Here is a 17,764-nt window from a genome sequence, read left to right on the forward strand (position 1 = left end):
ATTGCCTTGTTTTTGTTGATACTTTGGCAGGGTGGCCAGAGGCTTTCCCCACCAGAACCTGCCAGGTGAATGAGGTGGTGAAAATGCTGATTAAAGAGATTATTCCGTGCCACGAAATACTCTGGGAGGGTTTTGTCCTCAGATAACAACATGCATTTCATTGCCAAAATAGTGCAGGAGGTTTCTGCCTTCCTCAATATAGATTGGAGGTATCACGTGGTATCATGGGCTTTATCCTGCCATTTGATACTGAATATTCTCTGAAGACAGGAAGGATGAAAGTGGTTGAGTTTTCTTGCATGGCATCGATAGGCAGTCCAAGTCTTCACTCCATAAAGCAAAGGGAATACAACAACAGCTTTGTACATCTTCATCTTAATGGAAAGATTTATTCCATGCTGATTCTGCACAGAGGGTCGAAGTCTTCTGAAGGCAATGCTGGCTTCAGAGATTTGTGCGGATCCTTCATTACTGATGAGAAGACAGAGGGAGACAGAGCTTCCAAGATATGTGAATGCATCCACTACAAAAAGGGAGTGTTCATATAACTTCAGAATTGGTTCCTCGTAAGATATAACCAGAACACATTGATACATCTGCATCATCTTGTCAGTATTGATACTGAAGCCAACATTGTTATGGGGGAGGTAGATAGACTGAGGCTTCTTTGCATATCCCGAAGTGTAGTTGCATTAAGAGTACAATCACTGGCCAACCAGAGCTCATGAACTGTGCAAAATGAAAGTTATGGTTTGAAGATGCCTCAAATTAAATACTTTCCCATCATTGTGCTATCAAAAGTCAACACCATGGTTTTCTTCCCTGTAAGCATCCCACAGCATTGGAGAAAATGTAAAGCTGAAAAGAGCTGGAACAAGAACACAGCCTTGTTTTACAACATTGGTAATGGGAAAGGGATCAGAGAGAATACAGTTGTCAAGGACAGGAACTTTCATACCATCATGGAATTCTGGAACAGTATGTGTGAACTTTTCAGGACATCCAAATTTCTTCATGATTTTCCACAGAACTTCTTTTCACACCATGTCAAAAGCTTTAGTCAGATTTATGAAAGTTGTGTAAAGGTTGACATGCTGCTCTTGACACTTTTCTGGTAGCTGTCAAATAGCAAAGATCATGTCGACAGTCCCTCATTCTTTACAGAAGTGTCCTATGAGGTAAGTCAGGAAGATTCTTATCAGAATTTTTCCAGCATTATTTAGAACACACACACACTGTATTATATATAGCACACTTAGACCAGCATAGTCATGTATGCTACTTCCAAACGTCCTGTTAAGCCTGAGCCCAAATTAAAGATAGAGAACCACAAGGAAGGAAAACACCTTTAATAAAACACCAAGGGATAAATGGGAATTCTCCATTCTTTGGTGCTTTGAGCCATTCATTTCTTAACAGCGTAAAAGGGGGGGGGGCATTTTTGAAGCTGCATGAGTACACACACAATCCCCTGCTTGCAGTCTTCCCATTATAGTGAGATACATCTTATTTGTGTAAACTATTTTATTTATATATCTGTTTTATATTTTGTGTTGTAAGCCGCCTAGAGTGGTTGCGGTGACCAGATAGGCGGGGTATAAATGGAATAAATAAATAAATAAATAAATAAATAAATAAATAAATAAATAAATAAATAAATAAATAAATAAATAAATAAATAAATAAATTGTAATTAAATTACAGTAGCTAGTATCCTGTTGAATATTTACAGGCATAGATCTCCACATATGGACAGTGCCATGGTGACCTGAGGAGCTACTGGTTGAGTGCAGTTGTGTATCTGATTGTGTAACATGGCCAGATTGCCATTGACAGCTTCTGCAGCTGGAGTTCTGTACATGTAAATTATCAACAAGGATACTGGCCACTGTATCTAAATGTGCATCTGTATATATCAATTAGCAGATGAAATTTTGTGTGCTATGTCCTCTTCATTGGTGGCGTATTTTCTTTAAATGAGAATTCTGTAGAACACTCTCCGTATGATAGCACTTCCTAGGTCTGGAAAACAGATGCACAATGAATGGTAGATTTCACATGTCTATTGAGCAGTCTGCAGGCCCAACTAATTATGTATGCCACTGAAAAGGCCTGCAGGATCTGTATGAATACATTTTGTTTAGTTTAAATATGAATTTAAATGTAAATAAATCATTTTATTTCTGAATAAGAACCCATGTAATTGTGCTGTTTATCATTCTTCTTAATCCTAAACAGAGTAGATATGTAGATGGTGAAGATTTTCATTTTTGTTTTGTTTTGAGTTTTCATGTCTTTCATGCACCACTTTTTTGTGGAGCACAAAAGAGATCACCTTCTGCTTATTTCATTCATTTTCCTCCATCTCACACTCATCTGAAAGTCCTAGAGAACACATAGAAACTAATCCCCCAAAAAAGCAAGGCAACAGAGAATCAACCTAGTCCAAAAGCAGGCAACAGTAAAACAAACAACAACAACAAAAAAAACACTAAATAAAACAATCATAAACTCCTCACCACCAGGAAAATATACACTTTTAACAAAATAAACACACACAGCAAATTAATCAAGCAACTATTTTAAAAATCAGTCAAACAGAGAAAGTGTCTACCCACCACACAGACAGGGAAAAGATGGGGGGAAATCCTCTCCCAAACATCAAGAAAAGCAAACAAGCAGATAAAGGCAAAAAGCACAAGCAAAGCCCACCCTCCACCAAATCAAGACAAGGAGAATACAGGGAGATTTCTGTCCCCACTATCAATTGGTCTCTTCTCTTTTCATCTATGAGTCCAGTCCAGGCAACAGCAAAAATAATCCCCAAAGAAATAAGAACTCCCATAGGGAAACAAGAGAAACAAGGTGAGGACATTCCCATTGGATTGCAAACAGTCTTAAGTCATTTTACAGCTTCAAAATTTCTGTTTCCTCCTCCTGAATGTTCTGAATTTCTGCTTCTTCCTCCTGAATAGCCCTCACTATGCTATTGAGTAAAAAAATTTCCCAGGTGGTTTTACAACTAAGGGGTGAAAAAAGGATAATCAAAAGAGGGAAACATGATAAAGCTGAATTTTTTTTCATTTCTGTTAACACCAAAGTCCCATTACACATGAAAATGAATCCCATTGAACTTAAGGGGCTGGATGAGTATATGGTTGTATTGTACAGTAGAAAGAGAAATACAACAATTGTGTCAGAATTCTCTATTATTTTGAACAACTAGATTGCTAACTGTGGATTTTACAGATAGTTGGGGAGTAACTCTATTCTAAATTTTAATTATTCATACATTAATTAATTGTACAAATACCTCAAAATACTGCAAATTTCATTTAACATTTAGCTGCAACTATCTTTTCATTTTCAAATCAAATTATTGCTTCCTGAATCTTAAGCACCCTGGAGAAAATACCACCACTAATCACAGAGAACTAAATCTGTTTTCACCTATCATTTGGTATTTGTTTTATGAAGCACATGACTTTAGAAATGGCCCCTTTTTTACACTTTTAAGAAATCAGTGGCATAAGACATCACAGGGGGGAGAATCCCCATTTATTCCTTGGTACTTTGTTAAATGTGTTTGACTAAATGAAGTCATAAAATATAATGAAAATCTTTGGGATTGATCATCAAGATTTCATTTTGAGCTACAAATACATAAAAATGTCAAAGAAAAAAAATATCTCCATCACTTATGCTCTTAGAGCACACATTAAGTGAAACTGGCTCGTACATTACGATCTTTAAAATATTTTAATATAGTCTCAATTTCCTGAAGAAGATAACTGACTGTATACAACATGGGCAAAGAATTACTGAAATATCAGAAGAGAGAAACAGAGTGTGTGTGTGTGTGTGTGTGTGTGCGCGCGCGCGCGTGCGCGCGTGCGCACTGCTTTGCATAAATCCTTTTTATTCCTAGCCAGGAGCTCAATATTAAGATGTGGAAGCACTCTATAAAGACCACACCATCAGTACTTGTCCTATAACCTTATTAACCACAATAGGAAAGGTGGATCGAGTCTGTGCTAGAAGACCTAGTGCATCTTGACTGCAGGAACTGAATGCAAATTACTTGGAAAATGCATTTAAAAAACCATACTCTACAAGACTGTCCTACCTTCCCTTCAAGCAAGATGAAGTTGCCAGCCATTCTTCCTGGTGCAGCTTGAGATTGACTGAAACAACATCATGTTTTGTTAAACTGCTTCTCTTCATTCTAACAGACATGTTGCAGACAAGAGTTCCTCAAATGACAGCAGGTGACAGGGTTCTGTAGTCCCGTGAGAAGATCACTCATGTTAAAATAAAAAAATAAATGGAGAACTCTCCTGCTCACCTTGTGTAAGGTAAGCAGAAAAACTCTGCCTGCCCCCATCCCCACAAATAATGACCAATCTATTAAATAACATATCAGGTTCTGTTTGGAATACAAAAATATGACATGGAGTGAATATAGAGGCCTAAATCCAACATAATTTTAGAGCCATGAAAATCGCTGCTAAGGAAGTCACATAAGATGGTATCATTGGGCAAGCAGTTGTGTAATTGCACAACTGGATGCTCAAATGGTACTGTGCCCAGTTATGCAACCACTTTGCTCAAGGCTATTGGAAGTTTGTGTTAACTCTGTAAATGCTGGCCAAAGAACAAACAGGATTTAGGAGGGGTAGATCTACATTGGATAATCGTTATATCCTACACCACCTGATAACTAACTATACAAGAGGAAATGGACAGCTTTATGCTGCCTTCATCAGCCTCAGTACAACTTTTAATTCTATAAACAGGCAATGGCTCTGGCAGAAAATGCTTGATGCCAACATTGATTTGAGGCTGCTGATTTTAATGAAAGCTGTTTGTTCTGAAACCTGTCTCAGGATCTCAAATGGTCTCATACATGCTCTCAGATCAGATTCCAACATACAAGGGTGTACACCAAGGCTGCATCCTAACTCAATTTCTTTTAATTTTTTATATAAATGATATTGTCAGAACCTTGCAAAACCAAGACTTCCACATGTCCAAAATTTCAGACAGGTCTGTAAATATTTTACTTTATGCAGATGACATGAACTTATTGTCTACTGCACCAGTTGGACTGAGAAGACTGTTAAGACGATTTAGTTCTTCTTGTGTAGAAAACAACCTAGTCATTAATAATGCCAAATCCAAAGGTGTAGTTTTCAGTAAAAAGAAAAAAGTACATAGATGGCACATAAATGCAAAAGAATGAGAGCAAGTAAAATCCTACTGTGACCTAGGCATAACCTTCTCAGCTACAGGAGCATAATCCTTACAAATAAAGAGAAGTGAACTGAAAGTAGCTGCCTGCCTGCAGTCATTAAATAACACTGTTGGATTTTACTTATCCAGGCACACACCCAATTTTAAATATCTTCAAGGCAAAGGTAATACCAATACTAATATTCAGTGCAGAAATCTGGGGTTTTGCTGGCCTCACCAATATTGAGAGAGTTCAAAATCAATTTATGTGTATGTTATTGGGAGCCTCAAAGTCTACATCACCCTGCTTAATTTGAGCAAAATTGGGTATGGGACCAATTGCTGATATAATTCATGCTGGTACACTTCACTGGTGCAAAATTAATCAGATGAAGGGAAGTGGACTTCCTAAGATCTGTTTAGAGGAAGAGAGGGTAACTCTGTATGAACATTACTGGTTACAGAAATTTTCCAAATTACTCCCGAAATATGTTTTTTCTATACAGACTTTTAATCCAAGAAGTAATGATATCAAAAATATGATTTGACAAAGAGTACTAGATATTGGAGCTCAAACTTACTTAAGTATTTTTAGATCCCTGTAAAATGCCAAATGGTTAGTGGGTACAAAACATCTGCATCAATTTGAAAAATATCTGTCATATCCGATTAAAATGGAACTCTGGAGAGCCTTTACCAGTTTAGTTTTGAACAAATGGAATAAATGATCAAATTGAGGAGATTCCATGGTATAACAATTCAAGACAGACGGCACCAGCTGTGGAAGATCTAACTCATTATATTCTCGACTGCCAGTTATATAGTCACATTAGAGAATGTTATCTAGTTCTCTTGCTAAAGAGAAGGACATTCTGGAATGTGAAAGATAAACTGGACTTTCTGCTGCGAGGGACAAACCAAGACATGACCCAAAACGTTGCCCTATTTCCAATAAAGCATCTAGAAGCAGAGAGAAATTTAAGGACTCTGGAATAAAACCAGTATTGAGCTCTGAAAATATAACAGCGTGAACATAATTTTAGTGTATCTGAATTCAATCACAGTCAAATATCACCTGTAACTGATTAATCTATCTTATAAGTAAAGTATTGTTTCAAAGGTATCTAAAGTACTAACTTAAAGGTATTCATTAATATTCATTATGTCTCTTGCCCTAATTTTACTTTTTTTTTTAACTGCTATTTTATGTCAGGCTGATTGTAACTGTTTTATCTTGCCATGGTCTTTACTGGGAAACACTTTTTGGTTTCTTCTAGAAGTCAGTTCTGATATTATACTGTGGAAATATTTCTAAGAATATGAGAGGCAAAACCAGTGGTTACTTCCATTTTCACTTAGGAATGATAACAGGATGGCACAAAACCTGAAAAAGTCCCTATCCAAATCCCTCTTAAAATGCTTCTAAAAATTAATTTTTGAAAGTAATTAGGCATTACATGTTATGTCTGTGTAACTTAGGTGTTACTCATTATAGATTAAAAGTAATTTTGTAGCTAGTCATTACCAAAAGAAACTAGTTACAAGAAAACAATTACTTGTAACTAGGTACAACTTCTGTTTTGAGTATGATCAAGTCTGAAGGATCTAGCCTACTATATTTAGCTGTCCATGAATGCCTTAAACTTCATAATTTTTTAAAAGAGTACAAGACACCCACTCTTTGCAGTGAAGAGGGGAAGGAGAGGCATAATACAGAAGCACCAAATCCTAAACATTTAAAGTTTTCCCAAAAGCTGGTGATGGCTAAAAACATTTCATATAGGAATTTGATTTGTTTGAAGTTGAATGGACTAAGCTCCAAGGAGGAAACCCAAAGGTGGCAATATTTCTAAAGATCTGCAGGCAACCAAACTCTTTTCATTATTCAACAGCTCTAAACTGTCAAGTTCAGATGAGAGAAAATTAATGAAGCAGAAGACATTCTATGATAGAGTTTTCACAATTTATAGCTATTAAATGAATTTGTTGAGGTGAGGCTGTAGCTGTTCATTGGAAAATGTTGGGAAGGAATGTGCTAATGGGTTTGTTTAGAATTGAAGGCTGTATGTGGGGAATTGCCAGATTTGGATGATTTGGGGGACTATCAGATTTGCAGGAAAAACAAAAGAAAAAACCTACTTGTTTATCATCTGCAGAAAGGGAACAAAATTATGGCTCAGAAAAAATATGTTTTGAAAAATAAAGAAATTGAGGCCCATCTAGCACCAGGGAGAAAACATCATCAATGCCATAAGCAAGTACAAAACATATTCAAATGTGAGGCCAGCATGTTTTTTTTTTCACACACAAGAAAAACCACAGAGATCACTACAGCTAATTGATGACAAGATGCCAGCTGCATGTTGGCCACAGGTCCGGTTGTATGCCCCATGATGCACCTTATTGTGCACCCTGCCCGTGACTTGCACCTCATTGATTAACCATAATTAGCCATGGCCGCTTCTATAATTTCAATTCTGCTTGTAGGAGGAAAAAAATAGGATTCTGACTATAATATCCAAAGAATATCTATCAATGTGGAAAAAAATAACCTGAAAGATGCTAATTGTTCGATAGATTCCTAATAAGGATGGGATTTTTGGACTACAAATCTCATAATTTCAGGGTTTCTACCTGACAGACAGACACTCTACACAGATGACTAAATGTGGCTCATCTGGGAGAAAGGCTTAAACTGGAAGGCTTTGAGGTCTAGGTAGGCCTAGATCCACCTAACATCCTTTTCAGAAACAAACCCTTGCAGCCACCACCAACACAGAAACGGGAAGCTTGAGTGGAGCTAGGGCTAGCTAGGCCTAGTTTAGGCCTTTCTCCCAGATGAGTCACATTCAGTTGTCTGTAAGGTATCTGTCTGTCAGGTAGAAATCTCAGAATGGAGAATTATGGTATTTGTAGTCCAAAACATTAAAAAAAACTCCACACAACAACACCCCACATCCCTAATTATTAAAACTATGTTCATACTATTATTCCTAAACATGAATACGCTAGTCAACTGGCTGTTGGCAGTGGCTCAGTAACTGTGCCTCTCCAGGTATTCATAGAGTGCAACACCCAACAGTCAACGTAGCCCATCTGGCAACATGATGAGAGTTGCAGCCCAACAGCATCTGGAAGGACACAAGATGCTCACCTCTACTACCAAGAGAGAGGAGATGGAGGGGGAGAGGAAGAGAGAAAGAGAGATTAACAATTTAATGTTGAATCTATGAATGACAAACCAAGTTTGGAAGCAGCAGCAATGTCTAACTTTATAAAAGTCCTAAAGGAGAAAAAGAAGAATGCGAATTCCAGGCTACAGGAGACCTTGTGGTGAGAGGATAAATTAAAGAGAATCACCTAAAAATGCCCTGGCTGTGGATGTCAAAATACTAAGACCTTAATGCTGAGCAATATCAACTTGTCTGGACTGGATGAAGTGAAAAATACATTATTTCAATCAGTTGGGAAGGGAACCCATACTTGGAGTCAAACTAGATGATAAAAGGAAAGCACATTCATCACAATTAAATCCCTTTCCTTCCTGCAAGACTTCTTCACACAGTTACTTAATTCACCAATCAGACATGCAAATTAAGCCTGTGTATTCCAATGACCAGCCAGGTCATGGGGTGAAACAAAGCACACTAAATGTGACATGCTCATTAAGCCCCACCAAAAAATGGTAGAAGAGGAAAGAATAGTCCCTGAACAAGGTATGAATTCTAAGACTGACCTGTAGCTACAACCATTCTGTATCAGAAAAGCAATTTGGGATGTGACAGGAGGGCAGAGTTAAAGGTGAGAGAGCTGGGTGTTTGCCCAGGATTCCATGCTGCATACAGTGACCTAACTCAATGTCATGTCTGTCATTAGATCTGCTGCAACAAGCAGTAAGTATATTTTTAAACATTTTTTTTCAAAATTCAAGAGTTTTTGGCTTCTCCTAATTGCAAAAATTAACTTCCATGAATGAACTTTAAGATGTTTCTTTATCCATTTTCAACTTGGTGTCAGTGTCTCTACATTAAAAATCCACACAATAGGGCTTTGCTGTGAAGTTACCTTGTAGATAAGAAGGACTTCTTGTTACCTATGGGGCAGGGGTGTGTAAGGTAAGGGGCAGCACTGAGTAGGAAGAGCTGGAGTCTTCATTATCTTCATTATTATTCCTTGTTCAGAGACAGGGGTTGGTTGGCAGTATAGGCTGTTTGAAATGGAACTGCCTCTGATAGAGGTGGCACCACTATCTCTAGAAAACAGAACCTAGGTTAAGAAGGCGACTTAAGTCTAAGCTCGCTAGCCAGACCATCTTTGCACAAGAAGAGGAGTAGAGAAGGAGGCATTTATCAGCGCATAACAGAGGCTCTTTGGAGACAGGGCAACCCATAAAAGCCCCCTACCCAGGGCTTAAACCAAGCTGGAGCCAGCCTTGTCCAAGAGTAATCATGGTGACTGTGGTCATACGGAACCCATTCTGAGCCAAAGGAAATCCTGGGTAGACATAGTTGGGCAGGCATGTGAAATTTTGGAACAAGACTACCACCGCCGAGGTGTGCAAAGCACCATGGATTTGGCCTTTTCTTTTTCCATCAAAAAGTCTAAAAACACATATTAAATGATGGACAAAGTGCCAATGTCGATATGTTGCTGGATAACAATGCCCAGCCCTTCTTATCATTGGCTATGCGAGCTAAAGCGGATGGGAGTTGTAGTTCAACAACGTCTGGAAGACTGCACTTTGACGCCCCTCCCCCTTCTTTGATAGCTGCTGCCGTTTCCACAAATTCAATCCAGAAGCTTGATTTTAGTCTCCCAAAAGAACTGGAAGGTAAAGCAGTGAGGTCCATTCTGACTACAACCTAATGCCAACTTTTATGTTTTATATGTAAGAACTGAGTGAAGTTCAGAGAAGAAAAACAATGCAAAAAAAAGAGGGGGGGGGACTAGAACAAAACATGATGATTATTGTAATTCATGTTGCACTCACTTCCTTACAGTGCAGATGGATCATTCTTTTATCAGCAATCGAGAATATGCTCATGCATTTTCCATGTGCTTTTCTGTCAGGTAGTTTATAATGTTCTGCAGACACAGACATATAAATTTTGTTGGATTTGCCAACTCCTTATGGGCTTTGGAACTTTTTTTTTTAGCAGAATCCAAAGACAGGTTGCCCCAAACCAGTTTTTGGGGCTAAAGCATTTTGGAAGGTTAGCATAAATGCTTTGGAAAAAGAAAATGATGGTCTTGTGTTATAAGGAGCTGATTTTCCTTTAAAAATGCTCATCTTGTTGCTTTTTGTTTTGCGTTTGGATTTACTTGTAAATGCAAAGATTCACAGTCCATTAGTATCTGGAAAAGTGCACAAAATGGATTCAAGGTTTGAAAATTTGTCACTTAGCTATTATGTACTGCATGGTGTCCTTCAGCCTGACTTTTGCAAAAGAACATTACATCGGCATTAAATGTCAAATGAAATAGGAGTTCTCACTCCGGACTACAGCAAAAAATATTTATAAACTAATTTAACAAGTGGGCAGGCAGGCAATGCGACTACCATAATTTTCTGTGTTCTTTTTCTGCCTAAGTATTTTTTCATCTAGATTTTAGGCTGCTTTAGTTCATTTGCTCTCTCTTTATTCTCTCTCTCTCTCTCTTTATTAATTATGAGAAGTGCACACCTTTTTAAAATGCAGAATTTTATCTGCAGGAACATTTACTGTACATTTTTCATTCTTTCTCTTCTTTAAAGGAAAACAAAACACAAGCGGATTCTGCAAAATGTTCCTAAGCTCTTTTAAAGAGACATGGAGTGGGGGTTTACAGTCAGAAGAACTGTGCTAATATTTGAATGTAAGAGAATAAATTAAGGTTTTCTTTACTTTCCATCTGATTTGAATTAATAAATGTTGAATGATGAACTTCCTTATTATCAAGAACCACTTCTACACTTTTGTATACTTCCCATAAACTCTTAAATTAAAAAAAAAATCCAACAGAGTTTTTAATTTATTTATTTATTTATTTATTTATTTATTTATTTAATTTATATGCCGCCCACACTACCCAAAGGTCTCTGGGCGGCTTACAGCATCCAAAATACAACAAAGATATGCAACAATTAAAATACAATTAAAATATATATAAAATTGCCATCGGACCCACAGCTAATATTATTTCAGTTAAAAGCCTTCTGGAACAGGAAGGTTTTGACCTGGCACCGAAATGTCATCAGTGTCGGCGCCAGATGAATCTCAGTCGGGAGGGCATTCCATAGTCTGGGGGCAGCTGCCGAAAAGGCCCTTTGTCTACAAGCCATCCCTCTTACCTCCTTGAGGGACAGCTCTTTCAAAAGGGCCCCCTGGCTAGATCTTAACTGCCGGGTAGGCTCATATGGAAGGAGGCGGTCCTTCAGGTATCCAGGGCCCAAGCCGTTTAGGGCTTTATATTTCAAAACAAGCACTTTGAATTGGGCCCGGGCAGCAACTGGTAGCCAATGTAACCTATACAGAATCGGCTTGATATGTTCCCTGGCGGCCACACCACTCACCAGCCGCGCCGCTCGATTCTGGACCAGTTGCAGTCGCCGGACCGTCTTCAATGCCAGATCTATTTTGAATCCCTCTTAACTCCATAAACTGCTGCTTTTTGCAGAGCATGGAGAGGCAAGTTGACTCATAAACAAAAGCCCAAAATGTGAACTATGAATGAAATTCAGTAGTAAGTAGGCCCAGTGGATGAATGGGGATTGAGTCAACTCCTTTTTGTGTTCCATTGATTCAATGAACCTATTCTCATTTCAGCTTCCTACTGGATTTCAACCTGTGCGTCAAAGTGATAGCCCAACTTTCAGGGCTTGTCCACCGTCCTCTGACTTGATGTTACAAAAGGCAAAGGAGAAGTGAAATGCAGAAAGGGAAAGGGGGAAAATGTCAAAGGAGAGGTGACCTACGCCCCAACCTATCCTGGCTGTGACAGAGGGCAAGAAACAGGAAATATTTACATGTGCCTTTCTGATCGCCAATTTATGTTGAACTGCGGCATGCTGTAGCCCCTTGTCTGGTGGAGAGAAAAGAAATGAAGTTAGACCATCCCCCTGTTGCAAAATAAAACCCAGCTGTGAATTTAGGCTTGCCTCTGTCCTGGTTCAAGCTTGTGGCTTCTTCTTAGGTGGAGATCAAGTATCCACCAGGTGAACTCCACCTTAACAGATCTGAAGGTTTGCACCATTGCACTAGGCAGAAAAAGTTAATAGGCCCAATTGGGTAACAGTATTCACCTGGTGACTTGAGTCACCTCATTATATGGAGTTGGGATTTTGCACTTACTGTTGCTTATTCCCTTTTTTTCAAATGTTTTCCTTTGCCTATCATTATATATTTACCATTTTTAGAGCAACACATTAAAAGAGGCTCACAATCTGATATTTCTCTTTTTAAAAAAGGCTAGCAGAAACTTTCCTTTTTTATGTAAAACCCTGCCATTTGCAAGTGCATTACAAATGTAAGCAAGCAGGTTTAGCTGCTGCTGTTTAGAGAAGGAAGGAATGTTCTTTGTCCCTCATAGCATGTCCCCTATATGTGGTCCTTGCAGAAGGCTGCCCTGAGATCACATCGTTTCTACTCTAAATGAGAAAGTCCACTGTCCTTAATGACCCTACTTAAAGAACGATCTCCATAGAGACAGATAAATATCAATGACACAATCTAATGCAAAAGTATGTGCACTTAATTTTTAATATGATGTTTATATAGTATTTTAAATATTAAAAATATAACATGCTTTTAAACCAAAATTTTTAGATATTAGAGCTTAGGTAGATTTAGCAGACTTGGCATCAATGAGATCTAGGGAATGGCTGGCAAGGTCCAAGTGTCAGTTGCAGGAAGAAAAATGTCTGTCTTTTAAAATGAAAAGGGTCCTGCGTGTGGCCTTCACTCGTCTCGGCTTCGAAGAAATTGATACAATGATTCAACAGGGTCTATTTTTGGATATCCCCATCCAAAATAGACTCTGCCCATGTGGAGTAGACAAAAGTTTCACATTATCTGTTGCACTGTCAGCTATATGACAACATTAGAGAACATTACCTTGCTCCTTTTCTTAATAGGATGAGGACATGGGATAATGAGAGGAAACTGGACCTTCTGTTGAGTGGATTTACCTTATACATGACACAGAGGGTCGCCCTTTTCGCTGTTAAGGCAACCTCTCTTAGGAAGAAAGAGGAAGAAAAAAAGGAATGTGTGTCAGAGACGTAATTGGAGGTCTATTTGAGAATGAGGATTTGATTAATGGAATCTTATGTATCTGATTTAGTGACTTTGAAATCCGTCCTTTAACCCATTGGCTGGGAGTCTTTGGGTTTTTGTATACTGTATATCTGAAGACCACTTCAATAAAAGTTCCTCTGTAGTATTTTAAACTGTGTTTCTTTCATAATTTTACCTTTCGTGAGCTGCATTGATTCACCTATGAGGAGAAAGGCGGCAAACAAACAAATGAATAAGGCCCACTGATTTTAATGGCCTAACAGAATACTCCTATACCTGTCCATTCAAAAGTGCCTCAAAACCAAAATAAAAAATAAAAAAATAAAGAAGATAAAAACATTGTGGCACCATAAGGCCTAATGACTTTATTTTAATGTGAACTTTGGTGGACAAGTCCACTTCAGTGGAGCTTATCCCCTTGTAAGTGGGCATGGGGGTCATAGTCTAAAGTCTACAAAAGTCGGTGCTGGGTTGCAATGTGCACAGCCAAGATGAGTAAGACTCTCTTAAAGTGCTGGATGCCAATTAGAGATGGGCATGAACCACCGCTTTTGGCAGTTCATTATGGTTTGTTTACTGGTTAAACAGGCTTTCAGCGCTTCCCACCCCTGCCTCCTCTGAAGGGTACCTACTCAGAGGCAGTGCTCTGGCTTCTCTGCCCCACCTCCTCTGGGCACTGCCTCTGATTGGACCCCCTCTGGAGGAGGCAGGGCCAAACACCTGTCCAGCCAATAAACCAATCAACAATTCATGCCCTTCTCTGGTGCCAATAGCTCTCCTACCAGTCTCACTATCCAGGAAATATATCCCACAAAGATGCACCAGCATAAATGTTTAGATTTGACATGTCAGTATATTTATTGTGAAAGTTTGGTAGGACCTCATTAAAAGATCTCACTCCTCAGTTTTCAAAAAACATCAAGAGGCAGAACCCCCTGGATGAACCACATTAATTTTAACACCAGAAATCAGTCTTTAAAATTTGGCCAGGTCAGTTTCACACGACTATCCCAATGTTCCCAAACAAGATTCATCAGAGATGCAAAAAAGCTCTTCTCGGAACTGGTACTCTTCCTATTTTGACCATAGTTTAATATACGTATTCCCTCTCTGGTTTAAAATATTTTTTTCTTAAAAATTTCCCTTCTCGCTACTGCCGCCTCCTCCTCCTCCTCCTTGTGATGGCTCATTCCATTCCTGATAGGAAACCTGTTCATGTGCGGTGAATTCTGTTTGTGAAACCTGTAAATTATCTGATGTGGATATCTGCCCTGAGGAAGTTCTCATTGTAATCAAGCTTGGTTCTTCTCTGCTTCTGCAAAGTTTTGTTTGCCAGAAGGCTTTTACAGCAGTCCTGTAAAAGACAGATCACAACCAATGAGGCAAAGTTAACAAGAGCTCAGGTCATTCTTAGCAGATCAGGAAACAACCAATGATTTTCAAGAGACTGAAACATGATCTGAGTTAAGCATCACTCCCGAGATATATACTTTCCCCCTCATAAGGGTGAGCAAACACTACAGGTCCAGGTGCTTATTTTTGCTTTACCTCAGAGCTCCATGGGCCATGTCTGCCCACTTTTTTCACGAACAGAAGAAGCAGGAAGCTGACTTTCAATTTTTGCAGAGGCATGAAATAGCATTAGCATTGACCATTGCACCTCTTGAAAGCTTCTTGGGATGCAGATGTCCATTTCTAGACCCTCAAAACTGGGTGCAGATGGAGTGCTGTGAGAGAATCAGGTAGACAGGAGGCTACACAATTCCCACCACTGCAGTGTTTCATCTGATTGAAAAGCTTTTTCTCTTCAAATGCTGTTTACCAGAGGGGAAAGTGGGTTTGGATGCGTACACGATAAGCAGTGATCTCACTTTTGAACAATCTAAGTGGGCAGTATAAATAAAAAGCTACCATTTACTGGTTGAAATCCTGTTGGTGCACATAGTAAATCACACTAGAGTAGACACACTGAGTAAATGGGCCTACCCAGTTTCACATGCAAGTTTCAACTAGAATCTATGGAACTTACAGAGGAGTCAACCTGTCAGTGGGCCCACTCTAGTGTGACTTACTAACACAATTTCAGCCACTGAGTCAGACCCCTGGTCCAGTTTGATCACCACTGCCCACATTGACAGGTGATAGCTCTCCAGGCTGTCAGGGAGGAGTCTTTCCCAGTCCACAAGAACCCACTGAGGTGGGGCATTGCCGCAAGCAAAGCAAATCGTCTTGCTGAGGGCTCTTTCAGATTCTGTCTCCCTCCCTCACCACTTCGCCTCATTTCACTTCCATTTCTGTCACTTGGTGATGGGGTTTTCCCAGTGTTTTTCTGGGATTAGGCCTCCCTAACTGCCAACTGTCTAGTGCTAAGGTGCTGCTGCTCCTGTCAACACCTCAGAAATACTTCATCCCATCCTGTCTGTTGCAGATTGTAATAAGGAAGGGCTGGTAAAAGGTGAAGATATGTATCACTTCAAGAATAATAGGAGGAAAGGAAGAGGAGGAGCCAGCAAGCTGGCATGGGGGCAGTGCCAGTGAGAAGCAGCTGTGAGAGGGATGTATATTTGTATTTATGGGTTTTGGGCAATGCTGAATCCGAAGCTCAAGAGCGGGAATTGTAAGAAATGTTTGCCCAAAGCAAGAGATGTTTCTTCCTCCTTTTCAAAGAAGCAGTGTCCTCTAATCAGAGGGAGAGCACAGACTTCAGCATTTCAGTGCTGGACTTGCCTATGGCGCTAAACCTCACCCCAGTACACAGCAGCACAAATAAAACAAAACACAGTTTGAGAGAGGGCTGGTCCTAGAACCAGTTACAATTATTGTCCCAAGTCAGCAACTATCAGTTACTGTTACAGTTAACTTTGTTAACATGTAATTGTTTACTTTTCCATTTCTCATAAGTAACTACATAGTCCTTTTTAGTTCCTTTAAAAAAATCTGGATGCTTTTAGCTGCTCACATATGATACAAAACAAACTTCCTTCTATGAGATTATCATCACCTCAGTGATTGCTGAGCATCCAGTACAGGCTAAATCAACTCTTGAATATAGTATTCCTCCTCTACCAATTAATGGGGCCATGCCCTTATTATAAAAATATCTTGGGAAACTGTATATCTGTAAAAACAAAATAATTATTTTTATTTTTTTTCCTGATAGACTAGCACAGACTAACATGGCTGCCTCTTCTAAAACCTCAAAAACTATGGTTATCCTGCCAAATAAGTGAAACAATCACATTAAGTTATTGTTGTGTAAAGCATTATGCCTTAGCTACTCCCAGAAAGAATTAACCCAAGTAACTAGTTATTTATAACAGTTACATCCAGATTCAGAGTGTGCACTTTTGTTTTTATATTTGTACTTGAACAATTTATAGATGCCTTCTGGCATTCACATATTATCCCATGTCTAATCCTGATGAGACACACACATTTGGGAGCAGAGGTTGTGGAGGTTATATGTAAACGTTAGTTTGCCATACAACTCCAATTTCAAAATCTAATATTTAATTATATATTTTATTAATTACATTTATACTCTGCCCATCTAGTGCCTAAGTACCACTCTGGATATCATCTTACCATTTAAGAATGATGAAGATTATGGCAAAGAATACACCGATGCAAACAATAATCCCAGATATGAGAACAAACATTGTTACATTTGAGCCTGGCGTACTTAACTCTCTTGTATCCAGTTCTAAAGAGAAACAAAGCAATTGTTATTATGGAACCACATGTGCTGGGGGACCTCATATGAAGCAAAATTACACTGGATGAGAAGAAGAAAAAGACAGAGCAGCTATGAGTTACCTTAAATAAAACTGTTCTGAGGGGCACTATATGTGCACAATTGGAAAAACACTGCAATACGCCACAAAAGACATGTCAGGAAACTCAACAAATAAACAGACATTTTTACTTACATCAGTGCTTCTATTAGAAAGCAGACTTAGTAAAGCACAGTGACTCTTTAAAATGTTATATTAAAGAATTTAATGAGCGTAATGTTAAGCCGGGTGAGGTAAATAAAAAGCTGAATTTCCTGCTAATTGTTTGAAATAGGAAGAAAAGTGAACCTTGGGAAATGTTGTAAGTTTAGTACACCACACTAGATAAATACAAAATAAGGTTTTGGGCTTCACAGCTAGCTTTAATTAAGCATCCCTTGGCACAGTGGATATCTCACATTTGTAATACAGTTTCTAAGGTATTACTTTAGGCTACTGATGCTATAGTATAGTAATACAGCA

The 17,764-nt window shown here is 38.8% G+C and overlaps 2 long non-coding RNA genes across 2 annotated transcripts in view; one reads left to right on the plus strand and one right to left on the minus strand.

Moving 5' to 3' along the window:
• The window catches only part of LOC140706936 (uncharacterized), a 39,404-nt gene extending 25,744 nt beyond the window's left edge, over positions 1-13,660 (plus strand). Inside the window, exons 3-4 of the long non-coding RNA XR_012086872.2 lie at positions 10,988-11,088; positions 12,039-13,660. This is a non-coding gene — a long non-coding RNA (uncharacterized LOC140706936). The remainder of the gene's footprint in view (positions 1-10,987; positions 11,089-12,038) is intronic.
• LOC144584508 (uncharacterized) lies at positions 12,597-17,209 on the minus strand. The gene is made up of 2 exons (XR_013538808.1): positions 17,094-17,209; positions 12,597-14,862 (listed from the first exon to the last, which is right to left on the minus strand). It is a non-coding gene; the product is annotated as an uncharacterized LOC144584508 (long non-coding RNA).
• Positions 17,210-17,764: the final 555 nt, after the last annotated feature.

This window comes from Pogona vitticeps, chromosome 1 (assembly GCF_051106095.1).
Source record: "Pogona vitticeps strain Pit_001003342236 chromosome 1, PviZW2.1, whole genome shotgun sequence".
NCBI lineage: Eukaryota > Metazoa > Chordata > Lepidosauria > Squamata > Agamidae > Pogona > Pogona vitticeps.